We start from the raw sequence: 17,674 nt of genomic DNA, 5'->3' as shown, positions 1-17,674 counted from the left end.
GGCATTTTGACAACAGATATCCCAAGTGATAAAAGAAGGGGATTCCTATACGCAACAACAGCAGTGAGAATGTTGATTGCTAAGAATTGGAAGGGAGAGAAAATTCCAACGAGAGAAGAATGGCAGATAAAACTTTCTGAATATCTGGAACTTGCAAAAATGACAGAAATAATCAGGAATCAAACAAGCCAAAAATTTTATAAAAGAGTGGGGATGCTATGGAGGGTACTTAAAAAAACATTGCTCCCAAATAAAATCTTTAGTGTGCTTTGATTAATTTTCACAAATTGCATGACCGATGGATAATATAGTGTATATAATGCTGATAATTGATAAGGTGAAAAAGGACGCAGTTAAAAAAGGAAGAAAGGACCCGCAGTGAGGCAGATGGAAGTCACACTGGAAAAGTTGAATATTATTTATTTACGATTGAAAGTTATGGAGGTATTGACTTTTTTTATTAATTTTGGGTGTTTTTTCATGATTTTTTCTTTTTTTTTCTATAATAAATTTTATTAGTTTTATTAGTTTTCATCCAATTATACATATTATCCCGAATACAACAAATTATGACTGTTTTGGACTTCCTTCAGCGTCTCTGACAATCATCCATATTTATACCTTTAATACACATTCCCTTACTTACCTGGCAGGGGAGACACCTTGATCATGATTTTTTCTTTTTTGTACTCTATGATATTTTTGATGATGAATGGAATAGATGTAATATCGAATGAAACCAATAAAGAGTATTGACGGGGAAGGGGAATGGAAAGGGCTTAGTTTAACCTCCGGTTTGCTAGTAAAACTGAATTACAGTGGTACCTCGGGTTAAGAACTTAATTCGTTCCGGAGGTCCGTTCTTAACCTGAAACTGTTCTTAACCTGAAGCACCACTTTAGCTAATGGGGCCTGCTGCTGCTGACGTGCCGCCAAAGCACGATTTCTATTCTCATCCTGAAGCAAAGTACTTAACCCAAGGTACTATTTCTGGGTTAGCAGAGTCTGTAACCTGAAGCATATGTAACCTGAAGCGTGTGTAACCCGAGGTACCACTGTATTGTGTCGTGAAATGATGCATGTCTACAAATGTGTCACCAGCAAGGAAAGTTTGGAAAGCTCTGCTGTAGGGCTTTAAGCACTAATGTGAGCACCTCGAATTGCATTTGCAAAAGAACTGGCAAACCAGTGCTAGACTAGCGCGCACACTCATAAGCATTGCCTACACCTGCAATAGAATAAAGGGCTGGATCCTGAGGTGCCCTAGTGGGGTGTACCACTTCAGAACTGGAGTCTGGGGGTGCTTTTCTTTCTTTTTAATGTCGCTGTACGCTGTGGTCTAAACAACAGAGCCTAGGGCTTGCCAGTCAGAAGGTTGGTGGTTTGAATCCCCGCTACGGGGTGAGCTCCCGTTGCTCGGTCCCTGCTCCTGCCAACCTAGCAGTTCAAAAGCACGTCAAAGTGCAAGTAGATAAATAGGTACCACTCCGGCGGGAAGGTAAACGACGTTTCTGTGTGCTGCTCTGGTTTCGCCAGAAGCGGCTTAGTTGTGCTGGTCACATGACCCGGAAAAACTGTCTGCGGACAAACGCCGGCTCCCTCGGCCAGTAAAGCGAGATAAACGCCGCAACCCCAGAGTTGTTTGCAACTGGACTTAACTGTCAGGGGTCCTTTACCTTTACCTTTTTATGTGAAAGATTCCTGTCAGTCCTGTAGGCTGTAGAAGTATTATCGAGAGGTGGGAGAACAGCAGTTACAAGTACAGTGGTACCTCAGGTTACATATGCTTCAGGTTACATACGCTTCAGGTTGCAGACTCTGCTAACCCAGAAATAGTGCTTCAGGTTAAGAACTTTGCTTCAGGATGAGAACAGAAATTGCGCTCTGGCGGCGCAGCGGCAGCAGGAGGCCCCATTAGCTAAAGTGGTACCTCAGGTTAAGAACAGTTTCAAGTTAAGAACGGACCTCCAGAACGAATTAAGTTCTTAACCCGAGGTATCACTGTATGTGAAGCAGAGAATCCCTGGTTCAGATCTCATCTCTCTCTACCACGAACTCACTTGATGGCTTAAGGGAAGCTGCAAAGTGGGAGCAGGAAGTAGTGTTGTTGGAAAGCTGATAATGCACAATTTTTTCAAAAAGGAACGGCAATCAGACACATTAGGCATATGTCTTTATTAAGCAGTATGTCAGGAACAGCACGTACACAAATTACAAAAGGATAGAATGTGCTGAAAACTGAAACCGCCCAAAGCAATTTAAAACACCTTCTTTTGGGCTGGAACCTCCTCTTCTGCACCTTCATCTCAAGGCAGGTAATGCTTCCTTGCACCCTTGTAAATATAATGAAAGCGCTAGGATGTCTGAGCTATGTGACACTCCTGGGTAGCTCAGATGGGAGAGCATGAGACTCTTAATCTAAGGGTTGTGGGTTTGAGCCCCATGTTGGGCAAAAGTTACAATTCTGTGATCTGTGTCCCACAAAATCATGAATCTGAGCTTTAAGAAAAGTTCTGTCTCTTTGTGCCTGTTAATGAGCTGAGGCAGATGCACAAATGAATTGTCACTGTATGGTACATAAGAGCCACGGGCTCCTTTGGAGAAACTGCCAGTGATGCACAGTGCACACAAGGAACAAAGCATGCTTTGTGTTTATTAGGCTTTTTCTTTTAGTGTGGGGTATCTGGTGGCGAATTTGCACAGCTGGTAAAAAAACAAAACACAACCCCATGAGCAGGAAGGCTCCCAAATGGCTTGCCATATGTTGAAGCAAATGCACATTACTATCTAAAGAGAGGATTTCCGTATGACTATTGCCCAGAGTCTAAAATTAATCTGTGGGCAATACTGCATTCTCCTTCAACCTTAGTCTCCCTCATCTGCAGTATGGGTATGATAATAGCACTGAACTATCTAACATTGCATTAAGGTTAATGCTGAAGCCTTACAGCTGAAAAAGCAGGCAATGGTTCAAAAACGTTTATGCCATAACAAATTTGTGGGTCTTTGTCGTGCCACAAGATCCCCCTTCACTTCTTTCCACTATCATCTCTTTTAATGTGACAGGCTCATAGGACTAGCGGCCTTTTGCGAGAGGAATACAAACGGATCACTTTTAATATTTAAAAAGTGCTGCTTGAATAAATGTCACAGGCATATATGGGGTGAACATCAAAATCAAGACCATTGAGGTTCACATCCAGCCTCTTTCTAGTTTATTTATTTGATTTATTTAACCCTTCATATGCCACCATCCCTATTTTTTCTCTATAGCTGCTCAAGACTGCCAACAAGAGTAAGATACTGAAGAAAAAATAACTTTTTAAAAGTAAAGGCAACACAATAAAAAAAATAGCAAAATATTTTCCCACCCTCCCAATGACCGCGATCCCCACCCCAAGGCAAGCTCTGCGGCTGGTTGCCTCTAAATTTCATCAGTCAAATTTCATCAAAAGCATTTTTTCCCCGCTGAAAGTGGGCGCAGGGAACGCGCCTGCGGCTGCAGGCAGAGTCAGAAGGGGGCGCTGTCGCCACGACCTGCGGTTTCCAAGCTGCCGGATTCCGGCTCTCTCCAGCCCACCTAAGATGCAGGCGAGGAAATGATGGGGCGATTAGCAGCTGCCCGGGCCTCTGTTGCAGCTCAGCTGATGGAGCGAGCAGCACTGCGCGGGGACCCCTTGGCAATGCTCGCGGATGGGCCAATGGTACCCATTCCTGCATTGCTAACACCCCCATCCCCAGCAGCCGCCGGTGTCATTCCAGGACTCCTGGGCTGGGTCTGCAAAGCTCTCTTTCCTCCCTCCAGCAGAGGAGCGCTGTCTTCCCGGGAACTGACGGAGATGGCGAGGAACAGACTGTGTCTGTTTGGGGCGCGCATATGCCTGGTATACAAAGCTGTGCGAACTGCTGGCTGCTCAATGCCAGGCTTTGCAGGGATTAACACACTCTCTCGGTGCTTCCCTCCTCTCTCTCGCTGCCTGCACTGTTCTCCAGTCCTGCATGCCTACGTTTCTGCATGCAGGGTGGTGCAAAGAACAGACCAGGCTTCGAATCCCCGATGTAAAATTAATCTTGGGCTAGGCAAGGATCCGAACACACTGTATTCCCTACCCCACCCAACCCAGCAGTTTACCCCTCACGGAGTTACAATTCCCAGCACCCCCTAACAAACTACAACTCCCAGAATTCTTTGAGGAAAAATAATGTGCTTTAAAGGTATAGCAGGGGTCGACAAACTTTTTCAGCAGGGGGCCGGTCCACTGTCCCTCAGACCTTGTGCAGGGCCAGACTATATTTTGAAGGAAAAAATAATGAACGAATTCCTATGCCCCACAAATAACCCAGAGATGCATTTTAAATAAAAGGACACATTCTACTCATGTAAAAACACGCTGATTCCTGGACAAACCACGGGCTGGATTTAAAAGGCGATTGGGCCAAATCCAGCCCCTGGGCCTTAGTTTGCCTACGCATGGTAGCCCAAAGTCTACCTTACAAGGCTGCTGTGAAAATAAAATGAGATCATATCCACTTAAGGATATACATATAGTATATGTATACACTCTCTTCATTACTCTCTTCTCTGCTTCTATTTTGCAACTATGGATTCCACCTGTCAGTTATCCTTCTGTCTTCCTATTATCTACCCATTCCTCTCGGTTTCTATAGTAGCAGGGTGGAACATTTGGTGCCCAGGCCTAATCCTGCCTCCCAGGCTTTCTAGAGGGCCTGCCACACCTCTTCAGGTCTGCCATGCCCGCTGCGCATCATGTTCCAGCTGTCAGTCATGCCCTTGCACCCTTCCCTGCCTTATTCTTCCCACATTGAGCTCCATTCTGCCTTTATTATGGTGCAGAGCGAGCATTTGGTGGGTCAGGTAGAAGCCACACCTGCATCTTTCTCATTTGAACCTATAGTACCTGTCATTCTACTACTTTAGCATCAGTCTCATACCCAAACTAATTTCAGTAAACTAAAAAGCACTTCTGAGCAGTATGCCTAGACATACTGTGTATTTCGGGCGCTTCACATACAGTTCTGTGGAGTCAGGACAGGCCTGCTTTCTACAGCATTAAAGTAGATCTAGTGAGGAGCACACACACACATGTGGGAATCAGACTTTGGTGACTGGCAACTGAATGCATGAACTGACATACCGGTAACTAACACTTTGCATGTGTAGTGAGATAACATGAAACTGTCTCCGGTGTTATATTTGTGACGGACCATTCACACATGCAGATAGTTTTTGAATTTCGTACATCGAGTGATGAGCCTGCATGTATGTGAACCAGGCCAAAATTCATTTCCATAGTGTGTGCATAATTGTACCAAGAAGCCAGTAGTTCTCATTTGTCACAGTCGTGCAGCTGTATATTTGACTTAATCTTTGTGTTGTGTGCAAATGTGTCTTTGTCATTCACTCTTGCCTGACTGTTCCTCATTATCACATTGAAAGTGCAAAGTCACTTTCATTCTCACAACAAACAGTGGTGGCTTAATTTCATTTCATTTCATTTTAAAAAGAGGAGCTTCTTCAAGCCCGCCAGCAAGCAAACAACTCTCGATTCAGAAGCCCCGATTTATCAGCAGATCCCTAAGCATTCTGCACGTGTTCAGATGCACTATTGTCATTTTAACCTCTTCTCTCCCCCGTCCAGTATTCAAAGCAGTTTCTGGGGCTCAAGTTGAACCACACTGTTTAGTATAGCTTCTTATTCCATTCCCATTTTTCGGATGGAGAAAGGCGAGATTGAGTGACATCAATCCACGGAGAGAGGTTTGGAAAGCGGGTGGTCTCCCAGATCTACGGAACAATCAGTAAATCAACGATTTACTTGCAGGTAAAAAAAATTGTGTAGGATCGGGATGAAGGAGTACTTGATATCGGCTGGATCTTGTCCTTTGTTTTAAATGCCAGTGGCCAGCGAAGTCAAAACATATGCATACGCAGAGACCCCTTTCTTTCCCCTCCTCACCTGGCAATCGCAACCTACGTCTTCTCTCTCTCAGCCCCCCAAACACACACCTGAGATTATAAACATCAGGGTCTTCCAGGATTAAAAGGGCGTGGAGGGGCTTCCGAGGAGGAGAGACCCCCGCCCCCTCACACACACATATACACGCAGCAGGGATGTTCAGATCTGTGTCTCCAGCGCCCGAAGGGTTAAAGCAGACAGCAGGCGAATAAGGCGCGCACACGCGCTCACATGCACACACACACCCCCCGACACATACACACACACACACACACACACACACACACACCCCATCCGTCGGGGTGTGCAGCCAACAGCCATCCTGCACGACAGCCGGCCTCTGCGTGTCTGTGTTTGTGTGAAAGTGGGAGACGCGCGCACGCGCCACCGGGAAAGAAGGATGACCCGCCAGGGGCCGGACGCGAGGAGGTAAACAAACAATAAGACCACCTCCCCCCCCCGCATTCCCGCCCGCGGCGTCTCCGCCTCCCCCCCCCGCCCCATCTCGCCCTCCTGCTCGGAACCCCGGGAAGGGTGACTCCCCCCTGGACGGAGATTCCCCGAGACCCCCTTGTCGATGGGGCGGAAGAAAGCTGGCTCCGCCGGCTGGAGATGGGGTCGGCGCTGGGAGTGAAGACCCCGGCCACACATACACACACCTGGCTTGTTTACACGGCTAAAAGGAAAAGCCCAACCCGGATCAAGAGGGAATCCACATTGTCGGGTAGGAAATGGTAAGCATTCAGGGAGATGGGTAATTGAGGAGGGGGCCTCTCATATATATGTGTGTGTGTGTGTATGTGAATATATATATATATATATATCTGGAGTCTCTATTGTAGTTCCCTATCCACCCACCTTAAAAGTTTACAGGGGTGGGTGGCAAAACCGCTCACCCATCTATTTCAGGGTAGGAGGGGGAATATTGTGGGGAGGGGGAAACAGCCTTGGCGGTGGGCCAACCCTCCACCAGTGTGTTGGGGCTGGGAAGAGGAGGAGGAGATGAAAACAACACAAAGGGGCAGAATTGGGACGGGGAGACTTTGTGCTCCATAGGAATTCCTTAGCTCTGATCCAAGGGTTTTGTGTGTTGTGCATGTTCCGTAGGGGCGTCGGGGGACAAGGGATCGGAAATCACATCTTTATTTAGATTTAAAGTCCGCCCCTTTCCTATGTTTCGAGGCAGATAACCGCATGCATGTTTCTCTCGGCTATCCTGCAAGGCGGTGTAATTGCTAGCATTGCTCCCATTTTACAGATCGTAAATTAGCAAGGAGAGACAGGGGCTTGCCCAGCACCAGTACCAAGATCTGTGGCAGGGCTGGGATCCGTGGCCACGGCTCTGTTCAACGGCTCTAATGCAGCCCTGGGTGTAGGAACTGTGAGGATGGGTTAGGACAGCAGATATAAGATTTGGTAGAGCACATTGCTTTGCCTTTAAGCAAGACCCCCAGAGTTGTGGCAGAGCAAAACCCCCAATCTCTCATTATAGGACACCCTGGCAGGCCTGTCTAGACCACGTCCCACTCCTCTGCAGGAGAATCTGTGTGAGTTGGTGGGTATGATTAAGTATCAGCTGCTATATATGGTAATGTTGGTAGGGGGCATGCAGCGGAAGCGAGCCTTTCTCCCCACCTCTGGAGAGTCAACAGAGGGCAGAAACCTCATTAGATGGACAAATGACATTTGAGTGATACCTGGATGTGGACACTGTGACCTTTTCCCCTCCTCTAGTCAGGAAACGGCTGTGATTTGGTGTGGTTTAGTGCATTCCTGGCATAATAACCCCTCCCTGTGCAGGAGAAGTGTCTGAACCTTGAGTGTTTGGGTGAAGGATCGCTGCATAAACAGCTCCTCTCCGCAGCCACCCCAGAAATAGAAGCCTTTCCGTCTTGTAGAAATAAACCTCTTGAATACACAGTTGCTCAGCCCTAGCCAGAGAGGCGGCTGCATCACTCTAGCAAGACAAACTTGCACTTCCCATTTGTTTGGGTCTTTGGTGCTTTTTGGGAAGATACAATCCCCTTGTGAATTAACCTGACGCTGAGACCAAAACCACCCTCTGTAGTAACCAGGGCTGACACCGATCGCGGCAGGAACACACCCACCCATCTCATATCACGCTGCGAATTAGCCACAGGGACCGGTTAAATATTGAATGAGTGAAACAGGGCAGAAAGCGGAATGAAAGGAGACCCAGCCTGATCGGGGGCAAAGCCTGCGGGAGACAGCGGGTCAACAGCTCAGCAGTGTGTGGAGGGGTGCCTGAGAATTGGGACCCCTGTGTTTGGAAGCGACCCAAACAGCAGGAGTAAATGAAGTCTAGGAAGACCAAGGCTGTACATGGTGGAAGCTGGAACTTCTGGGTCCTGTTCCCAACTGCAAAGCAATTGCTGGCCTAGTGCAGGGAGACTGGGAGCAGCTCTGCGGCAGGCTGACCTAGTTTAATTTACCGGGCTGGTGGTGAATCCCATCCACTCCTCTCCCCCACCCCCCCTAAAACCGGTGGAAGAATCAATGGGATTTTTCTGTAACTAGAAAGCAGACACCAGAGGGGTAGACGTGCTAATCTACTCCATCAAAGATAACAAGGACGCATGAAGCTCAAAGTGGTACAAATTTATTGTGGCATCACTTGAGCCCACTTTGTCAGGTGCAGACATCATCTAATAACTTAACCAGCGGCTGGGGGCCAGGCCTGGGAACTTGAGAGAGGGCTGGATCAAAGGAGAAGCAAGCTAGAACTCCTGGATTTGAATGTGTGCGCCAGGTGTGCACCCTGGATCAAATTTGGATCAGGACCCACAAGCCAGTCCAAGATTTTCACCTCCAAGGGTTATTAGTAAGGACTTCAGCATGTGCCAGCGTGGGGCGAGGAGAACACAGATTTGGTCCAAGGCAGATCAGCTGCTTCTGTGTCGCTTCCTGGGCTGTTCCATTCCTCCAGGGAAGCCAGGGAGGAAGGAAGCACTTGGTGAATTGCCTAGAAACTATCTGATGTTGTTACCATTGGGAGGGAAGGGTTGCAGGGATGTGGGTGGCGCTGTGGTCTAAACCACTGAGCCTAGGGCTTGCTTATCAGAAAGTAGGCGGTTCGAATCCCCGCAATGGGGTGAGCTCCCGTTGCTCAGTCCCAGCTCCTGCCAACCTAGCAGTTTGAAAGCACGTCAAAGTGCAAGTAGATAAATAGGTACCGCTCCAGCGGGAAGGTAAACAGCGTTTCCGTGTGCTGCTCTGGTTTCGCCAGAAGCGGCTTAGTCATGCTGGCCACATGACCTGGAAGCTGTCTGTGGACAAACGCTGGCTCCCTCGGCCTATAGAGCGAGATGAGCGCACAACCTCAGAGTCGTCCGTGACTGGACCTAACGGTCAGGGGTACCTTTACCTTTATCTGATGTTGCTACCATTGGGAGGGAAGGGTTGCAAGTTTGTGAGCGGGGTCCACTTGGTGGAAATTGTAGAGAGACTGGCCTGCAGCATCTAAAACCTACTGGAACATGAAATGCAGGAACAGGAAAAACAGATTATACAGTGAAGAAAGCTTTGGCGGGGGTAATGAGAGAAGAGAGGAGATCATATTTCAGAGGAGTTTATCCCCCCCCCCCAGCTACAATTTCCAAACTACAGTTCACAGTATTGTTGGGGAGAAGTTATGTGTCTTTAATGTGTGGTGTGTATGCAGCCAAGACTGAGAAGGAAACAATGGTTTTGTTTTAGTTGACTGTACGCACGCACCCGTGGGAGCCTTTTTGGCTGGAGTGCAGGGTAAAAACCGTATGTGTGTGTGTGTGTGTGTGTGTGTTTGAAGCTCAGAGGCTAATAGTTTTCACAAGTCCTGATGAAAGGTGCAGTCCAGGTCTCCGCTGTGTGTGGTGCATTCCATGCCCTGAGTGCTTTCCTTTTAAGCTGGACTTTTTATGTTCACGATCCACATTCCTTCATTCCCCTCCTCAGGGCGGGTCCAAGAGAAAGGAATCTGGGCTCTGGGAAGGGAAAGGAGACCTGTTGTAGAGGATTAGAACAGGAAGAAGAGAGTGCCCTAGACTTCTGCTGTGTTGTGTGAGGACCGTGCGTGAAAGGATTTAGAGAGTTAAGCCCTCCAAATGCATGGCAGGGAGCTTTGAGGGGGGCCCTTGTCTCCTGATGGGAAGGGGCACTAGTGGGAAGGAGCAGGGAGAATTATTCATCCGGAGTCCTTCCCTGGTCTCTCCCTTTTCCCCCTTTTCTAAGCCGATTTAAAGTCAGGTGACAGCTTCTTCCCCTGCAAACTTTCTAATCCCAACTTCAATGGAAGAGGAAGGAGTGGGAGGCAGACGGATAAGTAGGAACCAGAGAAAGTACTTAGTGGTCTAATTCCCGCGCCCCCACCCCACCCCAACAGACCCCAAATCCTGGCTTCCACCCTCTTGGCCAAAATCACCTAGACTCACTAAAGGAGGGACAAAGCCTGTGGGCATCTTTTGAGAGCAGAATGTGGGACCAGATGTTCTCAGCTTAGGTCTTTATGGAGGCCCAGATTCTTTCTTCTCCTGGGTCTCCTCCCTCTCCTGTTGGAAGTGCTTGATGGGAAAATGATGAAATCAGTTCCTGGGGTAGGAAGGACAGGTAGCTCCATGAGGCCTCATCTTTATGATAGGAGGGTGGCTGTAACACACCCTCCAACATTTCTCCGATGAAAATAGGGACGTCCATCACCAGTGCTTTGCTTCTAGAAAAAAAAAGGTGCCAGTGCTGTGTACCCATGCGAAATCCCAGAAAAAAACCCCACTGATAAAAATTTTATCACTTAGACTCACTCTGACCCCTTATATGGGATTTGGGATATAAATTTTCCCTTGGCTTTTTTGCTGGCCCATGTAGGACCAGCATGGATAGCTGGCTCAGGTGAATATCTGATGTTTCCTCCCTTTATGGTCTTGATTTATGGGCTACTACTAAAATGAGGCTGTATTTTAAGCTGTATTTTAATTAACTGTTTGTTGTTGCTGTTGTTTTTCTATTACATTTTATTGCAATTCATATTTGATGTTAGCCGCCCTGAGCCCGGCCCTGGCTGGGGAGGGCGGGGTATAATTTATTTTATTATTATTATTATTAGTATTATTATTAATTATACCCCTGGGTTTTCCCAGCCACTCTGGGCAGCTCCCGGCATATATAAAAACATGACAAAACATTAAACATTTAAGAACTTCCTTCAGATGTCTTCTAAAGGTTGTATAGTTACTTAGCTCCTTGGCTCGGGGGTTGCATAACTCCATACCCTCCAACGTTTCTCTGATGAAAATAGGGACGTCCTAAGGAAAAGTGGGACATTCCGGGATCAAATCAGAAACCGGGGTGTCTTCTGTAAATCAGGGACTGTCCCTGCGAAATAGGGATACTCAGAGGGTCTGGTGTGATGGGGGCCTAATTTTCCACCAGGCCCACATAGCCAGCCTTTTCCGTCAAGTCTGAAGTTAGAGCGAAATCCTCTCTCTCTCACCTTCATTCTGGCTCAGCAATTCTCTTTTCGTGGGAGGGCCTTACTAACAGGCAAATACCAATACAGGCATAATAAAATGTATTCTCGAAGGGGAGATCAGTTAGAAAGGAGAGGCTGGTGGTATTTTTCAGAAAATTAAAAAATTAAAATAAACCCACCCTCATGAGCCGCCACAACTGAGTCTCAGGGGCTGTGTACACACCATGCACTTAAAACACATTTTTCTCCCCCAAAGAATACTGGGAACTGTAGTTTATGGGTGCTGAGCATTGCAGCACTTCAAGGCGTAAACTACAGTTCTCAGAATTATTCGAGGGGAGAAGTATATGGTGCGTATGCAGCCGATCTAAGCCTTGGGAGATCTGCTGGCAACCCTAGGCAACCCTCGTTTCATTTCCACAGTCCTCCCCCCAACCTCCTGCCCCCAAAACACATTTCTTGTCATGAAGCCTTGACCTCTAGACTCTTTTGGAAGTTATTTCGCCTGCTCCTGGCTGAATGTGAGAGCCAGTGAACCTTGCGCTGGCACCCAAAAACGCTTCGTCATCAATTAAAGTGCAATTATTGGATCAATATCCATGTGCAGGTATGTTTTATTTTAGTAAAACTGAACTGCAAGTATTATTTTTCAGTGTTCCCTGATATGCCCTCTGTGGCACGGAGGTTGGATCCAATAACCATGACGTTATTTTCTTTATGGTTTCTTTGTTTTGTACGTTTATTGCCCTTCAGCAAAGTGTTCCCAGGGTAGTTTCTAGCAAAACAAAATAGCAATAAAATCGATACCAAGTTGAACACAAATAATCACCACCAAGACCCAGAAATTAAAAGCAGCTGATCGAAACAGTTTAAAACACACACCTTAAAGGCCTCGGAGAACAAAAGTATATTTGCTTTGCACTGAAAATATAGGAAGGTTGGCATCTTGGTTGGGGAGGGAATTATAGAAATGGGGCGTCATTTCTGAGAAGGCCCTCAGCCCTGTCACTACCCAGCTCAGCTCAGCTCAGGCACCCAGTGTTTTTTTGTCTGGGGGGATGCAGGGGTACGCATACCCCTAAACATTTTGTGAATCTTTGTAGTTTTGTCCATTTACAGTATTTATTTTTTCCCTACTTGAACTATAAAATGGTGATTTTCTTGAGTCAAAATGAGAGTAAAGGTAAAGGGACCCCTGACCATTAGGTCCAGTCATGGCCGACCCTGGGGTTGCGGTGCACATCTCGCTTTATTGGCCAAGGGAGCCGGCGTACAGCTTCCAGGTCATGTGGCCAGCATGACTAAGCCGCTTTGGCGAACCAGAGCAGCACACGGAAACGCTGTTTACCTTCCCGCCAGAGAGGTACCTATTTATCTACTTGCACTTTGACGTGCTTTTGAACTGCTAGGTGGGCAGGAGCAGGGACCGAGCAACGGGAGCTCATCCCGTCATGGGGATTCGAACCGCCAACCTTCTGATCGGCAAGTCCTAGGCTCTGTGGTTTAACCCACAGCGCCACCCGCGTCCCTCAAAATGAGAGTACCCCTAAACATTTTTTTTAAAAAAGCACTGGGGGCACCTAAAGGAGACCCTTCACTAATGGCTGTTGCATTCCACTACAAATACAGTTGCTCAGACCAGCCTTCTCTTATTAACAAACAGGCATAATCATCCAAAGCATAGGCAGCAAAATGTTTGTTTCAGCAGAACATGTCTTCATGTTCAAAGTACCAGATTCTGGAGCCAAAGAACGAAGATGTTCTTACAAGAAGCATCCAGTTGTGTTGGGCTGGTTGTTGCTGGGGTCAGAATACTGGGGAAAGTGGCAAGTCAGTTTTTACTGTTCTTTCAGAATAGCAATACCTTTTGAACAGCTAGTTGTTTTAAAATATTGCAAGCGAACAGTTTGCTTCTCTTTGGCCCATAAATACAAGGCCGGATAATGAACATTGGTTAACTGGGAGATGACGATACATTTAGTGATGTGTCTATACCACACTGGTCATTTTGTGTGCGTGGAAAAGTCACCTTAATTATAATGTGTATGCATATTAAATCAGCTTATCATGGTGATTAATAATAACAGTGATACTAACAATGATAAGTGGGCACGTAGATTGTAACTGTTACTGGTGGTGGACCAAAATGTCTGATGGTCAGAGCACTTTATTTAAAGTGTATAATGAAGTATAATGACACAACAATTGGTTCAGAGGGGTTAACTACATCCATAGCACATAGTCTCGGTGGAGCTAATTCCTGTTTTGTTGTGGACACATGTCTTTAGCCATGGATGACACACAAAGTCTTAATTACCTACATTCCCCGCTTGCAAGGAGGTATAACCTTGCAGACCTTCTAATTAATTATCCACACACTTTCCCAGAGTCCATTTGCATTTAGACAAAAGACCTCTTGATTACATTTGTTGACATGGGCTAGAATAGCAAAAGGGATGTATGAAGGATCCAAGCTTCCAATGGTCGGTTGCTACTGGAATTAGCTCAGAATGGGGAGCAGATTTCATCCTTGCCATCAGCCGTTGGGAAGAATTTCTCCCAGGAGAAAAATCCTCTGAGTGGTACCATGTGTAGAGATGGATGTGATTCCTGGCAGTCCAGAGGCACAACCACATTTGAGTCAGGCAGGTAGCAATCTGGTTGTCCCTGTCTGAGGCCAAGGCAGACCGGAGAGCAGGTTGCAAGCTACGCGATTGTAGTTTCATGTTTCCTCAGATTTTCCACACTGAGGAACAAGGGGTGGTTAACTGTGGACCTCCAGATGTTAACCACAGGTTAGCCATCCCACCCTTAAAAGGTAAAGGGACCCCTGACCATTAGGTCCAGTCGTGGCCGACTCTGGGGTTGCGGCGCTCATCTCGGTTTATTGGCCTAAGGGAGCCAGTGTATAGCTTCTGGGTCATGTGGCCAGCATGACTAAGCCGCTTCTGGCGAACCAGAGCAGCGCACGGAAACACCGTTTACCTTCCTGCCAGAGCAGTACCTATTTATCTACTTGCACTTTGAGGTGCTTTCGAACTGCTAGGTTGGCAGGAGCAGGGATCGAGCAACGGGAGCTCACCCCGTCGTGGGGATTCGAACCGCCGACCTTCTGATCGGCAAGTCCTAGGCTCTGTGGTTTAACCCACAGCACCACACGCATCCCTGTATCTTTAAAACCACTGTGGCCCTTTGTGTTACCACAACTGCTGAATCAGGATAGATAGATAAAACTTTATTTGCAGTAGCCAATGGCCATAACAACCATAAAACATTACAGTTGTGCGAGGCCTTTATTAGGCTGTACCAGGCGTTTCTTGCAGCTCTCTGTCTTTTCCATTTAATTAGTTGTTTGTACTTCCGTCTAAGAGAAACGTATGCAGTAAATAAGAGAGGCGACCTGGAGGTCCTATATTTATGGTAAGCTCTCTGCAGGTGTCCCTTTACCTGTTTGCACTCAGAGTCATACCAGGTGGCAAATTCCATTAACCTTTTTGGGGCAGCATTTTGGATCACAGTTGTTAAGTGTAGTTGCTGAATCAGGACCTTTTGCTGAGCATTGGTGGTACCCAAGCCTCGTGGCTGCCAGCAGGCAGCTGCTGCTTCTTCCTCTGCCCCAATATTACAGTGAATATGTTTGTGGATGGGCAGCCTTGAAGCCTGCCTTTAAGATGCATTTAGCGAGTGTGTGTGGCAGCTGCTTTTGGGGTGGAGGCCATTGTTTATACAGTAATTCCTCGCCTAATGAGGCAGCTGCTTACAGATGAAGTATATTGATTTATATCCCCCCCCACCCAAACTCACTACCCACCTCTCCATTTTATTTTCACAACATCCTTGTTAGGCGAGTCAGGCTGAGAGACGGTAACTATTCTGATGTTACCTGGCCTGCTTCTGGGCGGCCTGTTTATTGAGCGTTCATCCTGATTCGTTTGCGGGGAGGTTAGACGCTGCTGCATCAAAGCGTGTATTGCCGCACATTTTTCGGTGCCTTTCCCCAGTTACTTTCCTTATTGCGAAAAGCCCGATCTTTGGGGGATAGTTCATTGTGAAAGACTTTCCAGTCGGAGAGAATTGCCGAGCCTGAATTTGCTGGCATGTGATGGAGGCCGGGCTGCGGCAGATTGAGTGGACGAGACCGGGTTCAACAGTCAAGAAGGCAGTTACTGAATCCTCTGTAGGGAAATGAGGGGCAGATAGGGCTCGTCAACCTGGGAAGTTAGCCCATCTAGGAGAAGAAAAGCCTTCACTGCCTTGTAGCTGTTCTCATTCGTGAGAAAAGCTTTGTGTGATGGCCTGGGACTCGGGCTCGGACTCGGAACCAGAGGAGTCTCAGTCTGCACCGGATCCTTTGCCTCTGGCATCATCTGAACCAAGTCTGGGGCCTGATCCTGAAGAGTCCCAGTCTGCACAGGTTCCCCTGCAACAAGTAGCAGCTGGGCCGAGTCAGGGGCCTGAGCCTGCCCTGGCTCCAGATGCGGGGATTACCTTGTTGCCTTCAGCTGGGCCATCAATTACAGCTGCTCCACTACTGGCTGGGTCAAGAGAGACTGAGGCGGCCCCTGGGTCTAGTAACCCACTGACGTCTCCCAAGCTGCAGAGACTAAGGTCTGAGAGAAGGAGAGACCTGAGTACTTGCAGGAGTAATGCTCGCCTTCGGGCGAGACAGGGAGGTGAGTCGTCGGGGGATCAGGACCGGAGATAAAAGGCTGTCAGACCCCGCCCCAGGTTGCAGGAGCAACATTGCTGTAAGCTAGATCCTGCACCTGTCCTTGCCTGGTTTCCTACCTTATGTCCTACCTTGGCCCTGTCAGACTGACTCCTAGCAGAATCTTCAGATTCTGGACTGGACCTGGACCGCGTTTCATGGGTTACCCCTGGGCCCAGCACACTTTGGGAGTAAACTCCGAGGGACAGTCAGTACCCACTGCCTTGTGTGACATCTTCGGGAGAAAAAAAGGCTAAGCAGTAAAGCCTACACAAATCAGGAGTGGAGTCCCTAAGGCGGTTGGATGGTGCCTTCCGGCAATCAAGCTGGTGCCAAACGTCTTGCTCTGCTTTCCTTTGGACCACATCAGAGAGGCCAAGAGGAGGGTCTTGTCTGGGCATTCCAGGACCTCCATACACACTGCCCAGGCTTGCGCCCCAGAGAGGTCGCTTGGGTGCTGCAAACACAGCACAAACAATATGGGATGGAATCAGCACAATCCTGGAAGGATTCCCAGATGAAGAATTGATTTGAATCTTTAACCTGGGCCTTCTCAGGAGCCCCAACACTGTAGCCCAGCAATGATCGAAAATAATAATAGTAATAGTAGTAGTAATAATAATAATAATAATAATATATTTATACCTGGCCCATCTGGCTGGGTTTCCCCAGCCACTCTGGGCAGCTTCCAAACAAAAGATTAAAAATACAGTAGACACTCGGGTTGCGATTCGGCGCATCTGCGCATGCACAGTTTAGCACTTCTGTGCATGTGCGACCGCTGAAACCCGGAAGTAACCCATTCCGGTACTTCTGGGTTTCGGTGGTCCACAAACCGAAAAAACGCAACCTGTAACCCGAGGTATGACTGTACATTAAAACATCAGTCATTAAAAACTTCCCTAAGCAGAGCTGCCTTCAGATATTTTCTAAACGTCAGGTAGTTTTTCTCTTTGACATCTGGTGGGAGGGTGTTCCACAGGGAAGGCGCCACTACCAAGAAGGCCCTCTGCCTGGTTCCCTGTAACTTGGCTTCTTGCAGTGAGGGAACTGCCAGAAGGCCCTCCCCTTGGTGCTGGACTCCGGCTGTCATCATCCCTGATCGTGCTGGTGGGGGTTGGGGGTCAGCTACAGCTGGGGGGGGGCTGCATTCACGATGGCACCGGCAGACATAGAAGACTGCATTTTCCAGAGAAGGTGGAGAGAGATGGCGGGTTCTGGAATCTGCTTATCCTTGATGCAGCCTCCTCTGAGGGTAGAAGCTGGCGATTTATGACGGCGATCCCTCACCGCCTGCCGCGGCGCCTCTCGAGTTGGAGAGTTAGGGAAGGGTTGCAGATGCTGTCGGTTCCCGTTATTGACCAAAGGAGGGGGGCGGCGTGGCAGGATCCGGGAGAGCTTTGTTCACTTGCCTGCAGCCAGCAAAGCAAGTTTCCTGTGGCAGGAAACCCCAAGAGCTGCAAGTGCACTGGGAAGAGAATTAGCCAGGAAAGGTTTATTTCACATGATTCCTTTTCCGGCTTG

The 17,674-nt window shown here is 47.8% G+C and overlaps 1 protein-coding gene across 2 annotated transcripts in view; it reads left to right on the top strand.

The window, feature by feature from the left end:
- Positions 1–6,232: 6,232 nt before the first annotated feature.
- The window catches only part of CCDC120 (coiled-coil domain containing 120), a 38,773-nt gene continuing 27,331 nt past the window's right edge, over positions 6,233–17,674 (top strand). Inside the window, exon 1 of one of the 2 annotated variants that reach the window (XM_053370646.1) lies at positions 6,233–6,407. The gene's annotated coding sequence lies outside the window, so the exon portion shown is untranslated. Of the gene's footprint in view, positions 6,408–6,452; positions 6,713–17,674 lie in introns of those variants that run through there. The other variant, XM_053370645.1, reaches the window with a different exon arrangement.

The sequence above is a fragment of the Podarcis raffonei genome, chromosome 17, assembly GCF_027172205.1.
Source record: "Podarcis raffonei isolate rPodRaf1 chromosome 17, rPodRaf1.pri, whole genome shotgun sequence".
NCBI classification, from domain to species: Eukaryota; Metazoa; Chordata; class Lepidosauria; order Squamata; family Lacertidae; genus Podarcis; species Podarcis raffonei.
The sequence above is the reverse complement of the archived record's forward strand: the minus strand, read 5'-3'. Positions and strand labels throughout refer to the sequence as shown.